A 6,807-nucleotide genomic window follows, 5' to 3' on the forward strand; every position below is an offset into this window, starting at 1 on the left:
GAGATTTTAACAGTGAAAAAGGCACATCCACACACTCAAATCCATGCAAAAATCATGTTTACTTTGCAAGCTTTGCAGTGTTACTACAGAGATAGTCAGTAGTAGCAGTAGTAGTAGTTACACTGTGCTCATTTTGTTGTCACTTTCCTAAGGACTACAATCCCCTTGATGTCTTGCTGCTCAAGACTCAGTGATTGACACAAGTGTTCTGAATTAAGTCTAATCAAGTGATGTTCTCCCAGCTCCTTATACTGCTGATTGCATTTGTTACCTGCTCTGCCTTGAAGGAGGTCTCTGACTGAAAGCTTGCTTCAGCTCCAGCACCTCAGTCTAAGTCCAAATACTGGGTGAGAGGGTTTTTTTTCCAAGATTTGATCAGAGACTGTAACTTAAAGGTCTGCGACACAACCCGTGCACCTTTGGCATTTCTCCAAGCTCACTGTAAGAAGCCTTGGTTGGTAAATGCCAAAGGTAATGTTATCCACACTGCCGCTCTACCAGCATGCACAGGACAAATGCAGGGGTGGACAAATGGACTTTGGTGCCGGATGAAGGTGAATCAGCTTCATGATGTCAGCTGGGGAAAAATAAGTCTCCACAGCACCAACTTTAAAACTTTGCTGACACTCAGAGCACTGGCATTTCAGGACACACTTTGACACAAAAAAGTATCAACGAAGTTTTTCTGTGAGGAGCAATTTAAACTGAAAGTTCTGTGCGCCAGAAAAATAAACATCTACCTCCTCTGTGACGTAACCATCTAACCATACAAAGGGACAACAAACTATTCACATGTTGTAACATGCAGGGTATGCGCCGTAAGCAAGAAAAAAGAACCACCTCTTATTAAGCAACTGAAACTGCTTTTAGAGTGAATGAAAGCAGTTTGTCTTTTCATTGTAATGCCCACAACAGTTTCACTGCAATAATTTCTTTCTGTTCAACATTATTGCTGCCCTCTTTGTGTGTCTAGGTGCTGTCATTCATGAAAACTCAGTTCCAGAGTGGAATAAAAAAGAGCGTAAAACGTCTGGACAAAGAGGAAACCGGAGAGTCTGGCATGAGGTTAGTGTGGTACGACAGTGTTTCCGGGGGATTTGTCTGACAGCCCCCATTGAGGAGCCAATCAGTGCATCATTTCTGATAATAGATCGGCAGTCTCCACTTGCTCCGCCATTGAGCTGAGTGGGAGACACACTACTGTTTCCATGGCAACTGGTATTCTCATCCTCGCCCGCACGTAAACACCCAGCTGCAATTTATTTGGACACTCTTTGTTAGTCATCCTGGATTGCGTGCACACTTCCTCAGTTAAGCGTTGCGATCATATTATTTCATAAAATTGCAGAAAAGTTTCACAGTGTGCATCTGTGAAACTGGTAATTTTATTCAGAACTGAATGGACATCCTTCTTACAAACACACCATCTGAATCATTCAACACCTGTCACTGCAAAATGTCTGCTGCGAGCATTTTAGAAAATAGGCTGTGGCATTAATGTTAATCCATATGTCCACAGAATGTATTGCTTTTAGAGAGAGGTACCATCTTAATTTTTGGGACTTTCTGCTGAATGTACAGGCTTATCCGATTTCTTGTTGTTTGTAAAACAAACAACCAAACAAACAAACAAAAAATAGTTATCATATTTTGGAGTATTTGGTCTCATTCTCCAATTTCAGATGATGCCATTTGCTCCCATCACTTGCTTTGTCATCTGACCCTTTTACACTGCCTGTTCGAGGTGGGAATATCACGCCATTATGCCGCCTCATTGTTCTGTATTAAAGGTATGAATGTGGAATGGGAGGATAAAGTTGCCTTGCCCTTAAGCTGGCATGAAAGGTAGTAACAGCGCTGAAACAGAGTAAAAGTGACAGCCTGCAGGATGGAACCATGGGCAGGACAGGCGTGACATTTTAAAAAGGAGCTAATGGCAGTTTGTGGCTAATTCAAAGAAGAACAGCGGCCATTATAAATATTCACAAATGGAAAAACAATGAGATCGGGGAGATCCTTATTCCCCGAGCAAAGGACGAGATCAGCCATCATGTGACAGAGATGGTAAATGATTGTTATTGCCATGTTTTGCCATTGTTATTGTTTAGAAAGCAATGGTGACGCATGTGTTATATATCTCATTAGAGGCCAATGCTGTTGTTTTAAACATCATGCCCGCCATGCCTCTTTTATTTCTGCCTGCCAGCATGGTCTTTAAAATCACTCATTGGACCGGATGATGCCGCTTTTATTGGTTCTTTGTAAAAATGCTGGGTCACCGGTGAGCTCAACTGGTGCAGCAGGTACCCATGCACAGAGGCGGTGTCCTCTTCAGCCTTTGCTGCTTGTTCTACGCCTAAGCTGTCCTATCCATAATAAAGGCAAAAGGCAAAAAAAAGTACTTGATAATGGCCCTGTAGCGTGATGTTCGTGTCAAAAGGGTTTTAGTTCTGTTTACCCAAGTTTGTCTGCTGTATTGCTTTCGTTTCATGTTGCACCAGCATCACACTCCCCTTATTGCTACTCTCCAGATTCCCACAGGAAGTGTCCACCCAGATAAAACCATTGCAAAACAAGTGGCTATAAAAACACTATTATCACACTGATATACTTTTGTTTTAACCATTTGTTTTGAGCCAAACCAATTAAATCAAGCACTTCTTATATCACTAAAAAATAAGTTGCCATCAGTAGCTTAAATATGATAAAAATGGGAAAGTCAACTCATCTGTGACAAATTGCCACCGATACTATCTGTTTTTAAGATTCAACTTTTGTCATTTTTTTAACAGCAAGAATTAATGAGGGATAGAGTGAAAGTGGGTGTTTTAGAACTAAGAGTTTTTCTGGTTGTTATGGAGTTAATGGGGTGTAGCAGCTGCCATGGCACTAATGAATGATTGAGGATGACTGATGTAGGACTGATGTGTACATGCATTTATGAATAAAAACCTGCAACTAGCCAAATATGAGACAATAACTGCTGAAGAACTGTCATGCCATTTACTGTTAACCGTTTGGCAGGACAATAGCTGTTGTCACTGTTCATATTCCTTTCAGGGGAAGTGAACAGGAAAACATCCTACTGGATATCCTCTGTGTGGTTTGGTGGATGAGATGGAAACAACAAGCCAGATAAGTTTAGGGCTGGAAGAAGGAGGAAGAGGAGGAGCTGGACTACAAACTCTTAAGATCTAAAAGGTCTAAAACGTTAAATATAGCCTGTGAGACAAATAGAAGGAAAGACAAAACAACAACACAGTAGATACTCATTAAATGTACTAATATATATATATATATATATATATGTATATGTATGTTGACAAGAACACAAGATAAGATTCAATACTTATTTGCCATATCAACATGCCATGGTAACTAATTTAGTCACACATTATTAAAAACAGACAAATTATGTTTTTTTTCAGACACGTGACAAGATTTTTAATTTTTTGATAACTGTTGCTTTTTGCTTAAATACTTGTATCTCTTTAAGTAAAGCATTTAAATGACAAAACACAGAGTGAAATAATCACTGTTTGGTCAAACACAGCTCATATCCACACTAATAACTTGGGGGGGGTTATAACAAATATGGCTGTAATTTTTATGCCTCCATTACTTAAAAAACTACAATTCCCAAGAAGTGGAGCTTCTACCATCAGGGTTGTGCACAGGTGCGTTACATATTGACAGTCATTAGACTGCGATTGGATACTTTCACCTGCCTGTCCACTGTTGATTCAAGCATGCACTAGAGAAGGTCTGATCAACTAAAAGCTCAGAAACAAGTGAAACACTGCAGAGATTTAAGAGCTACATTCAACATAGTGTTCTTGTAATTGCATTGTAATTTAATTCACCATTTTCATGTTTAAACTGAAATTGCTCTGACTACCACCTGTATTAAGATTGTAAAATAAACTCACGTCAATCAACAATGCATTTCTAAATAGTAACCAACTTACCATGGAAGACTTTTAGTAGAAAAAATATTCACAATTTTGAGACTGAAATCGTACAGATTCATTAAACATATAGAGATAATTTTCCCAAACAATATATAAGTTACAGTTTGAAAATGGATGCACACAAAAGTTTTTGTTATTTGGTTGTGCAGAGTCTATTTTAATATCCATATAGGGACTTTCTCTCTGCCTTTGAGATGAGTTTACTTTCCGTGCCGAGGAGCAGGTGTCGTCATGCACTGTGAGGCTCTGCTGAGTTCACCTGTGTGACTAGTACCCCGACTAAGTACAGCAACACAGACAAACAGCTTGACTCAGCCTCACTTCAGAGAGCTACAATGACTGTCTGTAATTGTAAGTTTTGTCTGTACATCTGTGTGTGTCAACTAAAAGCCCACCTGCTGACCCATATATTGACTAACACCTTGTAAATGTAGCTGCAGTGTCATGTGCATTGGCGAGGATTTGCACAAACAGGCTCACTGCAGCACAGTGAATCAGCCTTGTCACCTTGGAGTTTTTGTGTTTTCCTTCGTGTGTGGGTTTTCCCCACATTTTCTTCTCCAGGTTAAAAGCCATGCAGTGCACGCAAACAAAAAGAATCTAAACTCCAGATGTGAGTATAACTGTCCTGTGACAGTCTGCTGACCTTTTGTAGGCTATTTGAAGTTATGAAAAGTAACAAGGTGCATTTGGGTGTTGTGATTATGTGCAAAAACCTACTTGTACTTGACTTGGATTTTTCAGTTTCTATAGTCACTACTTACTTTGCAGGTTATGATTGCATGTATAATTTATTTTAATATTTGATCTGCTGTTAAGATAGCCTTTCATGCAAAAAAAAATCAAACTCCATCCCTACCAGCTACAACACTGAAATGCTACATTTTAGTGAATAAGCAATAATCAGTGTTTAATACTTAAGTATATTTTGCTTATATTCCTTCTCTAGTTGTGTACTTATTAAGTAATTTACCGCTGGGAAGATGGCATTTTCATATAACTTGGCTATCTATGCAGTAAAGAGACACAAATTCTCCTGAAACTGGTGCTATATGACCAGAAAAAACATACAAGGCTGTGGCATTTGTGTTTACTTAACAGGTAGAAAAACTACAAATACCAGAATGCACCGGGCCCCAGGAACACGCACTGCGGTGGGTGACGTCATTTCCCAGAAACAACATGGCAGTGGGCTGGTTACAAACGATCTCGCTTAACAGTCAAAAAGGTAAGCTAAAATATGTTTTTCAAATCGAGAAATAGGCAACGCGGTAACATAATCTTGGTCATATTTTATCGCCAGTGCTTAGTTTGATTTAGTTTTTAAAACTTCCATTTATACAAAACAGAAAACTGTGTGTTTCTGCTACTTGTTCGCAAATCAATAAACGCCAAACAGCGCTTTAAAATATGTTTCTAAAGATATTTTATGCGAGGAATAGGCAATGCAATAACATAATCTCGGTTCGTATTTGATCAGTAGTGCCCATTTCAGCCTTTTACTCGAGTTTGCTCTGAGTTTGAAAGAGAGAGTCATAACATTGTGCTCTGAACTATTACCCTCTCGCTCATTTATCGGTTACCTTGGAGATAAAATTAAACGCCATTTGCTGTGGCCTAAGACTGAGTTCAACCAGCTGTTGATAGTTTGAAATGTATTTGGTTTTTACTTTTAACTTACAACTATATACATTGTAGATTCTAACATGTTATATTCACGACAGAAAAATTACATATGCCTTTCTCTGTCATTGTTATTTTCATAGATTACTAGATAGATATCTTTATTGCAATTGTGCAAGTACAAAGAAATAAAGTTTGTGACTCTCACAGTTGGAGAATGTAGGACTCCAGAAACAACAGTCAGGTTAGTGACCAGTGTAATTGTGTATGCAAACTGTCTACAAACAATCCAAAAACAGTCTAAAAGGAAACAATCTAACATGGTAACAACTATTATTGCTACATTTATAATTAATAAATAGATAAATAAATATAAAGCTTCAGAAAAAACGAGCAATCAGAAAGTAATTAGTAGTACGTCTCCTTTTTGTATCGTTATCGTTAGGATTATTTTGTTCATTTAAAAATATATATTCTTATTATAAATATTCAACTGTTCATCAGTCATTTGATTGAGCTGCCGTCTTGTCATATTTATGCGGCTCACTCGACGTGTGGGTCAGTGTAGCAGAAAAGCATGCCGCATGCAGTAAAACATCCTGATATTTTTGACATACTGCACTTGACTTGGGAAGTTTACCACTGGTCACTGACACATACTACCCACATTGTTATGATACAAAGTTGGTTGACAATGGGCAAATTATCTCTTTAACTTGACATTCAGCTGCTACCTGTAGGGGGTACATTTTCTAGTGCGATACTGTTTTAGCTCAGTATATGATCTGAATGCGTCATCTGCCGCTGGGTATAGGTATAATTGCTATGGTTTATCCACACAGTAATGACAGTGCTGAGAGAGATGGGTGTTTCTGGACAACTGTGTATTTTGACTCACCTCCCTATCTTCTTTCACTCTGAACACATGCTGTGGTGGACCCCTATGGCCCTGAGTAGGAATGAACAACTGCATAAAATAGCAGAATGGATTTGTGTTCATTATCAGTTGGTGGATATTGTTGAAAACAGATTTTAGCACTCTGCAAAAACAATTCCAGCTCTCGGAGCTATCAATAATTAAATAAGAGAGGCAGAAACATTCTCAGCTCCCCTTCAAAAGCTCAAATACCTACTGCATAGGAAAACATGTCCACGAGCAAGCATTTACAACCGTACGAACATGTCCAGACATGCTTCAGAGTGCAATCCTCAA

General features: G+C 38.7%; 1 long non-coding RNA gene across 1 annotated transcript; it reads left to right on the forward strand.

The window, feature by feature from the left end:
- Nucleotides 1–271: 271 nt before the first annotated feature.
- Nucleotides 272–1,067, forward strand: LOC148189748 (uncharacterized). The gene is made up of 2 exons (XR_015776433.1): nucleotides 272–347; nucleotides 974–1,067. It is a non-coding gene; the product is annotated as an uncharacterized LOC148189748 (long non-coding RNA).
- Nucleotides 1,068–6,807: the final 5,740 nt, after the last annotated feature.

The sequence above is a fragment of the Plectropomus leopardus genome, chromosome 4 (genome assembly GCF_026936395.1).
Source record: "Plectropomus leopardus strain MGB_pleo_1.0 chromosome 4, ASM2693639v1, whole genome shotgun sequence".
NCBI classification, from domain to species: Eukaryota; Metazoa; Chordata; class Actinopteri; order Perciformes; family Serranidae; genus Plectropomus; species Plectropomus leopardus.